Below are 18027 nucleotides of genomic sequence, written 5' to 3' on the forward strand. Positions count from 1 at the left end.
TTGCCTTTGTTGTCTTCCAGACATATTTTATAAACTCTTTCCCCCAGATGCTCTGTTCTACTACGGAACCCCGATCTTGGCACCATTGGACTTGCTCAGGGCCGTCAGAGTCTGTGATTTTTATGTTTATTTATTTGTTTCAAATTTCTTTTTACTGACTTTTCATTACATGATAAATAATGTGCTCATTAAAGAAAAATTTAAAAATACAGATAAGCAAAATAAAAATTACCTGTGGATCCACTCTTTAGATGGGATGATGTGGTATCTCCTTCATATGAATAAATAATGAGTTTTGTTTGCTTGTTTTCTTGAACGAAATCGTCAGATACCCTCTGTATAGAGAGAGACAGAAATTCACCCTGAAGCAGATCTGCTTTGCCCTGTGAAGGTCACTCCAGTGGCCTTTTTAGTTTTTCAATAATAAGGTTTGGTAAAATCTCTTGGTCCTGAGTTCAGAGTTTAAGTAGATCTCTCTTCTTTGATTTAGCAAAGCTGACTCTCTCTCCCAAACTCTCTCCATTGATAGCAGTATGTAGAGTTTTGGGGAAAGTGGTGGACCAATTGAGAAGCCTGGTGTTTTTCTTGGGTTTGGAATGGCCTAGTCATCCATTCACTGCTCCTTGAAGGTCAGTGTTAGAGAGGCCAGTGGGAGAGGATCAAGGTAGCCCCAGAAAAGAGCCAGGAGTACAGAAGAGCAAGGAAATTCCTTAAATAAAATAAACTTGAGGAGGATGCAAGTCCAGGTTGGAAACCCAATCTCAGCACATGGGTATTGTGGGAAAATGCATATGCAACCCTGCATGTGGTTGCTATTTGAAACAACTCCAGGAGTAGTCACCTCGGCAATTTGTGCTGTGAGGAGTAATGGCTGAGTAGAAGAATGTTCATTAAGAGACGTTGTTAGCATCCAATGTGGGGGACATCTGAGGCTTGGGCAGAAATCTGGACCAATGGGGTCATCCCCAAAATGGTAGAGAACCATTTTCTGCCAAATTGTAGTTGGTAGGCCTTTGGTTATGACACAGTGAGGCTGCAAGAAGCAGTGGGACAGGGCATGGGGTGGGGAGAGGCACTATGGAGTCTCTAATTGCCCCTCTGCCTGGCATGGAAGCAACTGTGGGGGCCCGGGGGGGTCATGCACATGCATATGTAGTTGGTACTTAATAAACTGGAGAATTTGAACACTTGGAGGTGAGAAGAATCGTTAAGAAGATGTTCTTAGTCTGCCTGAAAGTGAAGCATGTAGGTGTTGAAACAATCAACCATACGAATGTGACAAGATTATATTTGTGCCCCAAAGTGGAGAAGCAAGTTATACCAAGTGTGACTGTGCCTGTGCATGTACATGTAATCTTTATCGAGGGCAGCACATTAACTGGTCTTCATCAATTTAGTTCAGGAAACTTCAGTCATGGATGTCAGAGCAAAGCAAAGGTTTTTGTCTGAGTGAATGGCCTTTGTGATCGACCTCTTTAAGTATCCAGCTATTTCACTGATATGTCAGGCCAGTTCTGTTCCATCTCACCACTGGTTGGATAGAATCAGGAGAAAGGCCTACAAAAAGAAATTGGAAAGAGCAAGGAGAATGACCGAGAACAAGGAGCCCCTAGAGTCGGGTAACTTCTGATAGTTCCCAAAGCCACAAAGCCCCAGAGTCTTTCCAGCCCAACCCCCACCCTCTGCCATATGTCATTGGCCTGGTAACAATTGAAGCCTCTTCTCAGTCACAAGTTTTTTGTTTTCAGTTTTTCATTTTTGCTAAAATTTAAAAACTTTTAAATGAAAACTTCCCAAGATAAACAGAATTAGAAAGAACAGTATAATTAACTCCCAAGTACCCATCACTCAGGTTCAAGAATTATCAACGAGGGGCTGGCCTGGTGGCGCAGCAGTTAAGTTCGCATGTTCCGATTCTCGGCAGCCTGGGGTTCACCAGTTCCAATCCCAGGTGCGGACATGGTACCGCTTGTCAAGCCATGCTGTGGTAGGCGTCCCACATATAAAGTAGAGGAAGATGGGCATGGATGTTAACTCAGGGCCAGTCTTCCTCAGCAAAAAGAGGAGGACTGGCAGTAGTTAGCTCAGAGCTAATCCTCCTCAAAAAAAACAAAGAGCATTTTGGGGCCAGCCTGGTGGTGCAGCAGTTAAGTGCACACGTTCTGCCTTGGCGGCTCTGGGGTTCACTGGTTTGGATCCCCGGTATGGACCTACACACCGCTTGTCAAGCCATGCTGTGGCAGGCATCCCACATGTAAAGTAGAGGAAGATGGGCACGGATGTTAGCTCAGGGCCAGTCTCCCTCAGCAAAAAGAGGAGCATTGGCAGCAGATGTTAGCTCAGGGCTAATCTTCCTCAAAAAAAAAAAACGAATTATCAATGATGTTTCATCTATACTACCATCTACTCCAAAAATTATTTTGAAGCAAATCTCAGACATTACAACTATTTTGATAGATGATAGGTAGATAGATAGATAGGTAGATAGTTTGATCCATCTTAAAAGCAAGGTACGTTAGTCTGTTCAGGGTGCCATACAGAAGAACACAGTGGCTTAAACAATAGAAATTTATTTTCTCACAGTTCTGGAGGCAGGAAGTCCAAGATCAAAGTGCTGGCAGGTTGATTTCTGGTGAGACCTTTCCTCCTGGCTGGCAGATGGCTGCCTTCTAGCTGCGTCCTCACACGCCCTTTCCTCCGTGCTTCTGCTCTCCTGGTGTCTCTTCCTCGTCTTATAAGGACATCTGTCCTATTGGATTAGGACTCCACCCTTATGACTTCATTTAATCTTAATTACCTCCTGAAAGGCCCTACCTCCAAATACAGCCTCATGGAAGTCAGGGCTCCAACATATGGATTTAGGGAGACACAGTTCAGTCCAAAACACAGGATTTTTAAAAATATAAACACAATATCATCACACCTAAAAATAGTAACAATATCAAACATTTAGTCGAAGTTCAACTTTTCCCAATTGTCTTATAAATTTTTTTTATGATAGCATCAAAGTCCTTTTTTTTAAGGTTGGCACCTGAGCTAACATCTGTTGCCAATCTTTTTTTTTTTTCTTCTTCTTCTTCTTCTCTCCAAAGCCCCTCAGTACATAGTCGTATATTGTAGTTGCAGGTCCCTCCAGTTGTGCTACATGGGACGCCGCCTCAGCATGGCCGGATGAGTGGTACCATGTCCGCCCCCAGGCTCTGAACCGGTGAAACCCTGGGCCGCAAAGCGGAGCCAGAGAACTTAACCACTCAGCCATGGGGCCGGCCCCAGTAGAATCAAAGTTTTATCTTATTGATAGTCTATGGGAATATCTTGCTTTTACCTCTAAAAATCCATCAATAAGTGTGCTTTTAATGACCACTTACCATGCACTCAGCATTGTTGTAAACACAATGAGCAGCTAAGTGTCCAAGTCGGGAAACAGTAAGCAAGAGGTCAAGAAGGTAGGATGGGGCCAGATTACAGAGGATATTAAAAATTATAGCAAAGGAGTATAAACTTGATTTGGTTGGAAATGGAGATTCTTTGAAGATTTTTGAGCTTTGAGGTGGCAAGATGAACTTCAGCTTCTCCAGTGAATGGCCACATGACAGTGACAATTTCCGTTACCTCTCATAATGCCTGACTCCTAGGATGATTGAAACATCAAGTAAAATAATAAAAATTCCACACAAACTTTAGTTGTGAGGATGAAAGTATAAGGATTTTATTTAGTTTATAGAAACTTGCCTTTATAGTCAATTAATTATAATACAGATATTCTGCAAAGTAAGGGATATATATAACTATATTTCAATAGTTAATAAGAGATTTTAATTAAAGATTTTAAAATGGTAAAATAACCATATTCATAATATAAATAAAAGCATCCTTAATGGCCAGGAAAGATAGAGTAAGAGAAATTAACCTTGAAGACTTTTAAACTTGCTTTTAACTCTTTTAATTATATAAGTCTTAACCAATACTGTAAGAGCTAAGTATACAAACAAATGCTATATAAAGGAAATTTGACTCTAGTTATTTTTAACTAAGTAGATTATAAAATAAACCTAAGTCCTCATTAGAGGCCAAGTTTTTGCAAAGACATGAAAATTGAGCTGTGGTTGGCAGAGACATAAGTGATAGAATTTTGAAACACTTGTAATCTGTGAGTCAGTACCTCTGGAATGTTGGAGAAGGAAGAATGGCAGTACTCAGTCCAAGAGGACACAAAGGCATGTGTTCTGTGAGCTGTTCCAAGTCTATTTTAGCAAGTGCACATGTCTCCAAAATGAAAAATACTCTCCAAATGGTCAACTGGCATCTGGATATATAGGGTTCTGTTTTTTCAAAGTCTTTTAAAATAATTGTAAATCCAATTAGACTCTCCAAAATCTTTAGTAAAAGGAATAGCTGTCAAAATTTAGAAAGGAATTTAAGGAAAAGGCTATATCTGGACTAGAATTTATCATTATAAATATTGTTGTTATCTGTTTTCAGTATTATTAAATCAGGATATTCCACACAAACACATCATTCCGATTACTAAAAAAACAGAAAATAGCATACAAACTATTTGTGTTTTGTTTGGTGAGTCACCAGATGGACTCTCAAGACTTAATGACACGTTATACTTAGGGCTGCAATTTATTGCAGCGAAGGATACCGAGCAAAAGCAGCAGGAAATCGATGTGCATAGGTGTTGTCTAGAGAGGTCCAGCACAGGCTTCTGATGTTCTTCCTCATGCAAGGCCACACAGAAGGACTTTCTCTCTGGCAGATCTGTCTGGGGTATATGTGGAATGTCTCTGCCCAGGGAAGTCGACTGGAATCTCAGAATCTGTGGCGTTTGTAGGGGGCGGGTCACATAGGTACATTCTGCTACATAACCAACCATGATAACCGAGATCAAGACTCCAACAATGAAGGCAGGTGCACATCATCACTCTTGAGATTTGTGCGAAGCAACTTGACAAGCCAGTACCGCATGGTCCATTGCTCCAAGTGTATATAACAAAATTATCCATCACTAACATAAAGAAGATCCCAGGGGCCACCTTCCTAGGTGTCGGCCAAGGGTCGATGATGATTCCCTTGCAGACATGGGAGGAATAAACACACAGACCTTTTGGGATAACTCTTTCATCAATGATATTTTGGAATGAACCAAAGAGAGCAGCCTTGCAAATGGTATTACTCCTAGAGCATGCCTTGTATGTTGCACCGCTCTTCCTTTCCCAAAGTTTCTCCCCCAGGAAGACTCTTCCACTTCCTCTCCTGTCCTCATTTCTAAATCCCACGTGCCCTTCAAACTCCCAAAGCATTGGTTAATTACCCAGGGACCCCAACTGGTAGCCATCATTTGTGCAGTCAGGACCAGCTACATAATCTGTAGGGTCTGGTGAAAAATGAAAATAGTGGGCTTATTGTTCATAAATTATTAAGAATTTCAAGACAGTGACAGCAAAACATTAAGCCAAGAGTGAAGCCAGCACAGAGCCCTGTGGAACTACACAGGTTGCACACCCATGAAGCCAGTCTTGAATGCAATAATTATCTTCTAAAGGTTTGCCTCTCCCAAGAGACCAAATTATTGATTAAAAGATGACTTGATAAGCCTATAGTCAGATGAAGAAGATTGGGTGTTACTGAGAAGCCATTTGTGCCCCTTTAACCTAGCATGGTGGGTTTTCTACTGGTGTATGTTAGATACTTAAGGGACAGTGGAAACTCATAGTTACAGGAAACAGATTGGTGTTTACCAGAGGGAAGGGGGATAAGGGTGGGTGAAATGGGCAAAGGTGGCCAATTGTATGGTGATGGACGGTAAGTAAACTTTTGGTGGTGATAACTTTGTAGTGTACACAGATGTCAAACTGTAATGCTGTACACCAGAAACCTATATAATGCTATATACTGTTTTTTACCTCAATTAAAAGAAAAAGTCAGATCACTTCTAGTTCTGCCCCTCACTGACAGAATGAGTTTGGAAAGTCACTTACCCTCCTAGACTCCATTTCCTCCTCAATAAAACAAGAATGATAATGATACTGAATTTATGGGGCAATTATGAATATTGAAAGAAAGAATGTACACAAGGCACTTTGTAAACTGAAGTACTATGTAAATGTTATTAGCCTTCTCTCTGGAGATATCTCCATCTAGATAACAAATACTAGTCTATTATTTCCCCTTCCCTGGATAGTACTGGAGACACACTGGCAGATACTTTCCCAACTTTTTTTTCCCAGATGCTAATGCTTCTGTCATTACAGCATTACAACATAACCTCGTATTATGTTTCCCCAAGTCACAAAATACATTTATAATTATAGTTGATATTTCCGGGGAGACTGATACATTCATGTCATCCAGGTTAAGTAACTTCTATGGATGGCTAATCTTATGCACTTTATGTTTTGTTCCAATTAACTTTAAATAAAGAGAGTGTCATTTTCAAAACTTGTCCCTAAATCGTGGGTCTGTCACAGTGTATAATACCTGCAGTCACCTATGCACAGAATACATTTTGCTTTTTTTAATCCCTGTTTCTTAATTACTGCTGCACGAACATAAGGATCTTAATAAATATTTGCTAAATGAACGAATTAGTGAAAGAATAAATGAAGGGAAGAGAGGGTCATCATCTGGAGATACCAAAGGATTAAATGTTAAAACTTGTTTATGATCACCAAACATCATTTCTTTGATGCCAGAAATAATAGTTCTCTTAGTTGCTACCTAAAGACTTCAGACATGTGGAAGTATATCCCAGGTGGCTTCAAGACTTGATCCCAGGGAAGATGCAGTCCTAGCGAGAGCAGCTTCCTGGGCTGATATGGAATAGAATGGAATGAGCTGAGCCACTGAGCAGTCCACACACACCAGGCTTCCCTGGATGGGAAAAGAGCTCCAGCCTTGGGGTCTGAGTCTGTTTCAGTGTGGTCAAAGGGGTCATCCCAGGGCCGGATCTGGAAGTTTGTGGTCCTTTCACCTCCTGACTTTCCTCCTTACTCTACATCCTCCCCATTTTCTTCCCTACACTATGTAACAAACACACAGTCAGGGCCACTGTTGATCTATTCTGGGCCAGATTCAAACCATGAGTCATCTCCAGGTCTGTTCCCATTCCCACGGAACACTGAGGAGTTGAACCAGTCCTCTTAGAAGAAGTATAGCACGGACCTGCATCCTTGCCTCTGAAAGACTGGGTTAGCCTTTGGAGGTGGTTTGAAGGAAAGAAACAAATGGTTTCCATTTCCAAACCTCTATTTCATGTATATATTTGGCCCAGTGTGTAATAAAGACTCAATAAACGTTGAGAAGCTGAGTAGAACTCCCACTCTAGTCAACTCACAGAAATGGAGAGCTCACAAGTTCAGAATGTGACTGTGATCCCCCAAGTAAGTCACTTCGCTTGAACATTTGGAGACTACCCAAGAAATTCCAATAAAAGTCAACGTTTGCTCTAAAAATGGAAGTGTTAAATTTTTAATGTTATAAAAAAACAGGTGAATGAGTCAGAGCATTCAGCCTTTAGGATGATTAAGAAACCCAAAATTATTAGAACACTAAGCCTTTAAATGAGAATTGAGAATCCTCTGCAAAATCTTTGAGCAAGTTAAAATCTTCATTGCCTGTGCTCCCAGTGTCCCTAGAAAATAGAGCAAAAATAATTAAAGCATGGTTATTGTAACTGATGGCGCTCATGATTTTGGAGATGATCTTCAGCCCCAGAGTTGAAAATGCTTCAGATATGGACTGGTTTAATTAACTAAAATAATAAATAGGAAGGTGTCACTTTGGAGGAGCTAATGTTTCCTGGGGGCAGATTTGGTTAACTGAATTTTCAGCAGTTAGAATGAGATTTCCCCTCTTGTTCTAAGGAGTGGCTTTTCTCAGACAATGAAAAAACTCTCTACTATAAGGAAAGCAGAGTACAGTAACATGAAATGTTAAAATGGAAAAATCAGTATGAACTTCTGGCTTTAAAGAAGACGTGTTTTCTAGTTCTATCACTGTTCCTTTGGTTCCACAGCAACAACAGCACATTTACTCACCACACTTTTTGATCCCTAATGCTATTCTCTACCAAAAGGAGAAAGGACTCCTCGAGGGTACCTGATTCCATGTCTTGGGGCAAGAAAAATTAGGGTGGTTTTGGAACATCATGTCTTGCCAAAAAGCAAGAATGCTTTTAAGGATGCCAGAAACAGGCTAAAGGGCAAAGCAACTTGCTTAAACAGTCTCCTACTGTGAAACACAGCCTCAGCAAACAATAAATATTACTGTTAATATAATTAGGACAAGTTGCAGCTATGAAAGGTCATGAGTTTATGATACCCCAGAAGAAATATTAACATATACTATACAAAAGGTAATTGTAATACAAAAATGAGTAACTGTAAGAGGATATGTTTTATTTATATTGATTTTAATAAGTAAAAGAGAATATATGTGAATTTCTTTCTTTAAGTTTATGCCTGTTTATAAAGTATGGATATATACTTGCTACTATCTGTGTGAGGAAAAATGGTGAATACAAGATATCATGAAAAGTCCCAGAAATTGTAGAGACTATACCAAGGACAGAAAGGATTACTCATCCCTTAGTGCTCATCCCTAGTGGTCGCACAGGGAAGAAACAGCAGGCAAGAAAGTGATTTAATATGTCATCACTGCAGGTAGTCACACATAAGACTCCCAAAAATGGTTCAACAGAGATAAATGAGCTGAATGTCCTAAAGAGGAAAGCCAACTATGCATCGCTTAGGTAATTGAACCTCTTGATGGTCCTACTACTTAAAATGAAATACCAATAAGGAAGAAATAGTTTTAATCATGGTACCAGATGAGCTGAATATATCATAATGGAAAAACAACCTATCTAACACTAGCCAAGCAGGACTTTAAAGTAAACCATTTTGAAGAAAGATATCAAGTGGCAAAAAACCTAAAACATATGCTAAAAACAATCTTGAAAAGCTTTACTGAGCTGGTAAGTGGAGCTTGATTGTAAACAAGAAGCTCAGCCTGGATGCCCAAGGGCTCAGGTTGCTCCCTCAAGTCCTGTACTCTGACCAAAGATTAGTTGATAAGCCACATCCTAGGAATGGTCTGGTCTGGGGAATATTCTTGTGGGTCTGGTAAGATTACCGCAATCCTGGGGAAATATCCAAATAACATTATAAAAACCCTAGGAAGATAAAATAAGAATACTATATGGGCTGGCCCCATGGCCGAATGGTTAAGTTCTCACACTCTGCTTTGGAGGCTCAGGGTTTTACCAGTTGGGATCCTGGGCACGGACCTAGCGCCACTCATCGAGCCACGCTGAGGCAGCATCCCACACAGCAGAACTAGAAGGACATACAACTAGAATATGCAACTATGTACTGGGGGGCTTTGGGGAGAAGGAAAAAAAAAAGATTAGCAACAGATGTTAGCTCAGGGCCAACCTTAAAAAAAAAGAAAAAATACTATAACCCCAAAAAGGTATGAAAATGAGTACAGAAAAAATGAAGAGATAGAGTAAGCCCATATGTTGATGCCTCAGAAATAATTTAAGTGTAATAATACATTTTATAATCATTTGTGTACATTTTATCAACTGTTTGAAGGATTTAAAATTTTTTTTAAATCAGTAATACTGATTCATATATTTGTAATTACAGTTTAAATGAATGTAATTAGTTTGATTTTTAAATGCTCAAGCAAATTTAGTTTTCAGAGATACTTTATTAGATATGTGAGATTAATAATATGAGCATTAAACAAAGTACAAATAGCTGTGAGTATTACTCTCCACAGCGCAACTGCCCTGGGCATGAAGGAATCTCAACCACAGTCAGGAAGGGGGACATGTGGCAGGAATAACAGACCGATGACAGTACTCAGTGGGGGAAGTGGGAATGGGGTAGGGAGGGGGAAACAGGAGGCCTAGCTTGTCCTAAACTTATTAGTTAAACTGCATTGTGGGTGAATAGGTGTTCATAATATTACACTGTATACATTCTTCTGTGCTGAAATATTTCATAATAAAACAAATTTACAATTGTACTCAAAGGAAGAGAAACTCTCCCTGATCGGAAAGATGGTCTTAGTCCAAAATGAACGGCTCGATTGGTTCAAATTACACTGAAAAACTTCTGCACCTTGTAATCTTACCTCCAAAGGCAGAATTTTAGAAGTCCAAAACCATTTTAACAACTGGTCAAGTTAAATAACTACATTGCAATTAGCCTTGATATTTGATTCTAATGGCATTAACCACCAAATATATGTTAAGCTACTACATGTCTTAGATTTTCATGAAACTATTTAAGATATTTTCCAGAAATTTTAAGTCACATTGCCTCTGTGGATTTTTGGCTTGTGCTGTGCCTTCAAAACTGTATGTATATACGTGTGGGAAAACATTCGCTGCACTATCAATGCTCCGTCTGTTGGGTTAAGCAAGCAAGTTAGCAGTAATAAGTTATTTTTATATTAACTTTGGGAAACAATAGCCATCATGGAAAAAAACATACAGCTAATTCACAGCAATAACCCTTTAGTGTAATATAGTGGATTAACTTCACAAGAGAAGAGAAATGTGAAAAACACGGGCCTAGTGATGTTCTGTACCTTATGCAGAACTTTGCAGTGGTCCAAAGCTATCACTTCATGGGCATCTAGGTCACATACTGGGCCATTGTCAGCACTGGGAACTTTGTTAGTAAGAGCCACTTAAAATGGATTCTTCCGTAGCAGTCTTGAGAGGGAAGCTCTGTCTAGAAGGCATTGGCAGGGCTCCTGTCTGAATCAAGAACTCAAAATCTCTAGCTAGAGGAAAGATTCCCTTTTTTCCATAGTTGCCCTCTGAAGTTTGGGGGCAGACTGGAACCTGAGAGAATTCCTCACTTATTTCAATTGGATGGATTCCAAGTGACCATCCTTAATGCATGGATACTGAAACTTTGGATCGTCATTCCAGTTAATCAATTCTGTTTTTGCTGATTCCACACTTTCAGAAACTTCAAGATTTCATGTTCTTTATTTGGCTCCAGACTGGCTCTTAAACATTTTCTCCTTTTTTGCTGGGAAAGTTCACCCTGAGCTAACATCTGTTGCCAGTCTTACTCTTCTTTTTTTCCTCCCCAAAGCCCAGGTACATAGTTGTAAGTCCTTCTGGTTCTTCTGTGTGAGCCGCCGCCACAGCACGGCTACTGACAGATGAGTGATGTGGTTCCCCGCTGGGAACTGAACCCAGAGGCCAAAGCACGGTGCACCAAACTTTAACTGCTAGGCCATCAGGTCTGGCTCAACATTTTCTTTCTTTTCTAACTTGTAATCTGACGTCTCTGTTGTATATTGTAAAAGTTACTTATCTTTTACTGCTAAAGTCAACTCTAACACAGTGTGGTTTGAGGACACCTCCGCTTATTGACATAGTCACTATTTGCTAAAAGTGAAAGTGAGCAAATGAAAACATAGCATAGGTGCTCACAATACCTCCGACAGGCTGTGCAAAGGGCCATGGTTGAGGGGGAGCACACTGTGCAATCCAACACTCGCAGGGGTGGGCCTCTGTTCCTGGCACTTGCTGGTTGTGTGATCTTCACCTAATTCTTTTACTTCTCTGGGCTGCAGTTTTCTCAGTGAAGATGGATTGACAGTACCTTTCCTATTAGGTACATTGTGTTCAGGGCCAGGATTAAGGTAAGGTGAGTGAGTTGGGGTCGCACAAACACACAGTCAGAGTCTGTCTTTACTTAAAATTTTGATACTTGGTTTATTATGGATTTTTTGCATTAATTTTGATTTTAAAATAGTGCATTAAAATATTATATTATTATTTATCTTGATTACTGAGTTTTTGTGGATTCCTCTTAATTTTAAGCCTGAGACAAGGCCCTCACTTCCTCACTCTAGTCACAGCACTGGTTGTATTCACTGTCTCTGTGATCTGCACCATTATCCAAGGCAGAATCCTGGGACTAATTCTAGATTCTTCATTCTTAACCCCCTCCCACATCCAAACAATCTCTAAGCTTCACAGAATCTACTCTCCCTCTCCCTTATTGATCCTCTGTTCTCTATTCCCACAGCCTTGTTTTGTATGCCTCATCACTTCCCTCCAAGATGACTGCAGGAGCAACCTCACTGGCCTGCCAAACCAGTCTACCTGTCTTTCCTCCAATGCATCTTCTAAGTCATTGCCAATAGGATCTTTCTAAAAGGCAGATCTGATCATCTGACTCACCTGCTTTAAAGCCTTCAAAGATTTCCTCTAGCTTTCAGAACAACCTAAGCTCATTCCCCAGGTCTTTCATATCTTGGCCCCTGCCTAGTTCTGTAGCTGCATTTCCCACTATAGCCTGCATGTGGTCCTCACTCCCACAAGCATTGTGCTCTTTCATGCCTCTGTGTCTTTGCACATACTGTTCCCTCTCCCTGGAATGCTCTTCCCATTTCTTTATCCAGCTGACTTCTTATGTTTCAAAGCTTACCTCAAGGATACTTCCTCTGGGAAGAATTGGTTGCCCAAGTTGTTGAATTTATCTACCTTGTCTCTGTGTTTTCCAAAGCACTTCATGAGTCTATCGTCACTTCCATCATGCTATACTGAATTCATTGATGTACTTGCCTTAGTTAGACTGATAGCTCCTTATGAACAGGAATCATGACTTTTTATCTTTGTATTCCATCTCCTAGCATGGCGCTAGTGGGATTCCAGTAAACTTTTGTTGAATGAATGAATGAACAATAAAAAGGATAAATAATAAAAGGATGACATAATGCATGGCACACAGTAGGTACCTGAAAGTATTAGTCTTCCCTTTCTTGGTTTTGCACCCAGCTACACTAATGATAGAGCTATGGTTGTCGCTCTCAACAGATACTCTGTAAGAACTGATACTTTTCTTAAATAAAGGGTCTCAAGGTATTTGTTGATTCTATCACCACTGGTTGGAGGCTTTGTTGAAGTTTTCCTGAAAGATGGATAAGAAACAATTCCTGCTCTCAAAGAATTTTCAATCTGATATATAAATGGGTATGACAAATACTCCGTTTATACTAACATAAGGCATTTTACAATCAAGTGCCATTGAGTGCCATACAAAAAGCTATGGAGATCACATAACTTGTACTTGAAGAATCAGTGGTGAAATGTTCCATATGGAGGACACAGAGGCACAGAGGCAGTAAGCCATGGAACACTTGGAAATAGAAAGTAGGTCCTATTGGGTACATGTAGGGGAGATGAGGGAGTAACAGCTATCAAGGTGGTTGAGACTATATTGCAGAGGGTCTCAAATACCACACTGAGGGATTTGTGCCTGACTCAAGGCAACAAGAAACCACAGAAGGTTGTTGAGCAGAGGAGTCTCATAACCAGAGATTTGTTTAAGGAAGATTACTCTGATAGCAATATTACAGGATGTTTCCTATCTAAGAGGGACCAAGCCATTGTGACTTAACTTTTAAAAAAACCCCAAATTTAGACACTGAGAACTCTACCCCTCATTGAAAGACTGAATTATTGTAAAAGTCTATGCCTTATAAAAAGGAACCATGAACTATATTTGAATAGCCTAAAAGCTTTTGAATATTTAAGAAATGTTTAAGAATGTTAAAATAAAAATATTTAACAATATTTTTTCTGCAGAATATGAGTTTTCTCAAGGTAGAAGTTAAAGTCGGTAGAAAATTGTCACTTCATGTTTACTGAGGTGGTGATTTTTCCATTCCTCCTACTCAAGGGCAACCTTTGGTCTGGAGGCCTTGCCATTTATCCACCTAGATCTAACAGTCAACATAGAAACCTGCTACAACTTATCTCCTCTTCTCCACTTCTATCAAGACCCTAAATGTGGCAATCTCTGTGGAAGAGATATGCAAAGCAGACAAATTTCTGGAACCCACAGCGACCATTTCTCTAGAAAGTGACGTGTTCAAAGTAAAACACGAGTGGCATGCATAAACTATTTGAAAATACATGCACGTGTGCCTCACCTTGGGAAGATCTGATGCTCAACCTATAAAACTGGAGACCCAGTTCAGTAAGGGTATGATTCTTCATCAGCATTTACCTTTGCATTCGAGATAATTTTAGATGTCTACATACAAGTTTTGGGGGGCTGGCTGGTGGCGCAGTGGTTAAGTGCGCACGTTCCGCTTCGGGAGCCCGGGGTTCGCACTTTCAGATCCCCAGTGTGGACATGGCACCATTTTCCAAGCCATGCTGTGGTAGGCAACCCACATATAAAGTAGAGGAAGATGGGCACACATGTTAGCTCAGGGCCAGTCTTCCTCGGCAAAAAGAGGAGGATTGGCAGCAGATGTTAACTCAGGGCTGATCTTTCTCAAAAAAAAAAAAAAAGAAAGAAAAGAAAAGAAAAGTTTTTTCATACTTCAGCCATCTTAAAAGCCTTAGGTTACAAAGAGTCAGGTGACATAAGTGTAAGGAGGGCACAACCATGAGAGGAAGGGGGAAAAGAGTCAAAAGCTTTTGAATTATTATTATTCCTAGGAAAATAACTTCTGCAGCAACAAGGCAGTTCTGTTCAATGATTCTCAAACTTTGGTATAAGTTAGAATCATGAAGAAATTTTTGTAAAAAAGTGCATATGCCTGGGCCCCATCACTGGAGATTATTTCAGTATGTCTTGGGGAGTGGGTGAGAAGAGCCAGTTATTGGAATTTAAAGTAGAAAACAAGCAATTTTTATACCAACAAAGTTTGGGAACCACTAAAAAAAGGGACTACTCAACTCTGTCTCCCAAATCCGTAATCACCCAACTGTCATCGTTTTGTTTTTACGTTTGTATAGCATTTTCTAATGGAAATACTTTGAATCCTTCATGACTAGAGTAAAATCCTTCCAGATGACTTAAATTCCATTATCTTCACATTCTTCTCATCTCTTCTAATGGGCTGACACAGGCCCATGGACAACTAAGAGAATAAAAATTAGAATAGAAATTGAAATGTCATTGGAAGATGTGTTAGACCAGATGCACTGAGAAGCAGATGCCAAGATGTGATTAAATGTGCAAGGGTTTTAATAAGGAAAAGGACTCTGGGGGGGAAATGGAGAGGGGGCCGAGGAAATCCGGGAGAGCACTCAACGGACACCGGCAAATCTGACCCTGAGTGGGGGAGAGAGAGTGTTGGCTGGAGGCATCCTAGACCACCACGCAGTCCAAGGAAAGTTCAGCAAAGTTGTCAAGGAGTCCTCAAGCCAAAATAGATCTTATTTTTTTCAAGGGAATTTAGATTTTACTTATAAATCTTTCCTACCTGTGTGATAATCAGAATGTCCATGGAAAATGACCTTGAGAAATTAGTGGCTTTGAAGTTAATTGTATCTTCTAAAGAGATTCTACCAATTATCACTGAGATCCTGGAGTACTTTTTCTGTCATTAATAATGAAAACTTCACCCCTGGAAAAGTGAGAATTAATTCCAATGGAGATGCTATACCATTTATTCATTAAATTAACAAAGCAACTAAGATTCCAGAAATGGTTCTTTAAATTCGGAGTGTTCTCATATCAAGCATTTCCCACTATTCTGCTATTATTAATATCTTGGATATCCTTTTATGTCATATACAGTCACAGACATTCCTCTATGTCATATATAGTTGTTGATTCTCAGGCAGAACCTAGAAGGACATACAGTGTCAATGACTGCAATGACTGGTAACGGTTTCATAGAACAGATGTTTATTGTTGTTGTAGTTGTTTCCTGGGCATCTGGAAGCATCTTAGCATCTGTCTAATCCCTACCATTTTAGAGCTTCCTTTCTATACGGTATCTATTTACCCTCCAATGACATAGTGCTTAACGCTCCAATCTTAAGTTTCCAAAGCACTTTATGAAGTGGCTAAACATAACTTGTGTCTAAGAGGAAAGCTTTCCAATAGATGCATATGAAAGTAGCCCTCATTTTGCCCAGTTCCTATGTGCATGAATTTCAGTTACCATGGTTTAAGTAAATGACACCAGTCCCCTAACAACATGATTCAAATTTCAGTTACCATACCTGACAGTATGGACTAATTGCATAAAATATTGTTGCTAGATCTTCAGTCTACAAATTGCTTCGTAAACCACAGATGTGGACTATGATCAGTGACCATCACATCACTTCTTTCCAAGTCTGTCGGTTAATGGTCCCTGTACATCAGTCATTCAGTTCATGCACAGACAGTGAAGGGTGTTGTGTAGCCTCTTTGTCGCCCAGTGATAAACTCCATGACATTTCACAAAAATGAGTAATAGAGAGAGGAAATTGGCCAATAAAGATGAAAGTGCCGCAAAGAAACAAACAGTGATAATGTTAGATGTGAAATTTGAATAGAGCTCATATGAGCTATAGGAGAAGTAGCTGACAGTGGGAAGTGACCCTGCTCTCATTAGCGCTTCGATATGCACAGCCTGAAGAACTTAGAGAAGGCAGCTTATCAACATAAACGGGAAAAGTGGTCATGGAGAAAAGGATAAACATGTCCCAGAGGAAGTGAAGCTGGCAAAAAATTCACAGTAAAGGAACTCATGGAGACACTACACGATATCAAAAGCACAAAGGATAAAATGTCGGAACCTGATTCAGACTTAGAACGGAATGTGACGATTTTCCAAGGCTTAGGAAAGTTGCTCACCACATATTGCAAGTTATATAACAAGAAGAAGGCAAGCATTATCCAAACTATTCTTGATGTTTTTTAACAAAGAAATAAATCGCTTTAGTTTTTAGTGTTTCTGTGTTAAATTATAATATACTAAATATTAGTTTTACTCTTTTTTCCATTTTCCTCTGCCTTTATAACTGATAGAGAGTTTTTAATGTTTTGACAAGATTTTTAAAGGTCATAGAACAACTGTAATTTTTTCCCTTAATACAATCACGTACCACATAATGATGTTTGGGTCAATGACAGGCTGCATACACAACACTGGTCCCATAAGGTTAGTACAACATAGCCTAGGTGTGCAGTAGACTATACCATCTAGGTTTGTGTAAGTACACTCTATGATGTTCGTAGAACGACAAAATCAACTAAAGATGCATTTCTCAGACGTATCCCCATCGTTAAGTGACACATGACTATAACTAAGATTGCTTTGCATGGTTTCAGCTTACATGGCCATTTTTACAGCCTTGCACACAATGCAAAGTCAGGACTGCCTATGCACATTTAAAGGGGTCAAAATGTTAGGAAACAAAATCAGAGAAACTCTTAGCCCACTGATGGTCTCTTCTAGTACTAAAACACACTTCTTCATGCTACCGATTTCAAACTGTCATTTTTGAAGTTTTCTATTCAAACAAAAAACTGTTTTAAAATGTTTTCGAGAGCAAAACCAATGTTTGTGAGAGCAATATCCGTCACAAAACAGGTTTCACAGAAAAAAAACCTGTTTATTGAGCATCAGAAAAGTTTCCCTTGAATATATTTACCACATATACCATTGTAAGAGCTACAGCATTATATCAAATTTCCAATTCTTTTTTTCTTGATAAAGTTTAACATTTACATTCAATCACCACACATTGGATGCAATTGGGAAGATATTTACTTAAACAACTTGAGTTTGGAAGTTGCAACCTTCAACTTTTGGTCTTCTCTCCACATATTCTCTAACTCCCCAAATTTTATCTCCAGTCCTGGGTGTTCACCAGGCCAACATTACTGCACCAGTCTCACGACACCTCATTCTCAATGTATCTAAAATCCACATCTTCATTCTTAAAACTTCACTCCTAACTTACTTATTTTTTCTAATTATTCTTCTGGCTATTCAAATTCCACAACGTGGAGTCAAAAACTCCCCTCTCTTTCTAGTGCATAATGTACCATTAAGAATATTTGTTCATTGGTAGATTCATTTAAAATAACTAAACAACTCATTGAATTGTGGACAGCACTGTACTAAAGAGTTAGAAGTACATGTATTTTATATGTACATACAGATATACTTACATAAATGAATATATGAGAAGTGGATCAGGGATTGTGCTTATGGATTGAAAGATGAGTGAATTAAAGAGAA

General features: G+C 39.5%; 1 long non-coding RNA gene across 2 annotated transcripts in view; it reads right to left on the reverse strand.

Annotated features, from left to right (window-relative positions):
• Window positions 1-2724, reverse strand: part of LOC139080544 (uncharacterized) — a 31151-nt gene extending 28427 nt beyond the window's left edge. The window contains exons 1-2 of one of the 2 annotated variants that reach the window (XR_011535123.1): window positions 2582-2711; window positions 233-335 (exon numbers count right to left, since the gene is read on the reverse strand). This is a non-coding gene — a long non-coding RNA (uncharacterized lncRNA). Of the gene's footprint in view, window positions 1-232; window positions 336-2581 lie in introns of both variants that reach the window. The other variant, XR_011535122.1, reaches the window with a different exon arrangement.
• Window positions 2725-18027: the final 15303 nt, after the last annotated feature.

Source organism: Equus przewalskii, chromosome 30 (genome assembly GCF_037783145.1).
Source record: "Equus przewalskii isolate Varuska chromosome 30, EquPr2, whole genome shotgun sequence".
Taxonomy (NCBI): domain Eukaryota; kingdom Metazoa; phylum Chordata; class Mammalia; order Perissodactyla; family Equidae; genus Equus; species Equus przewalskii.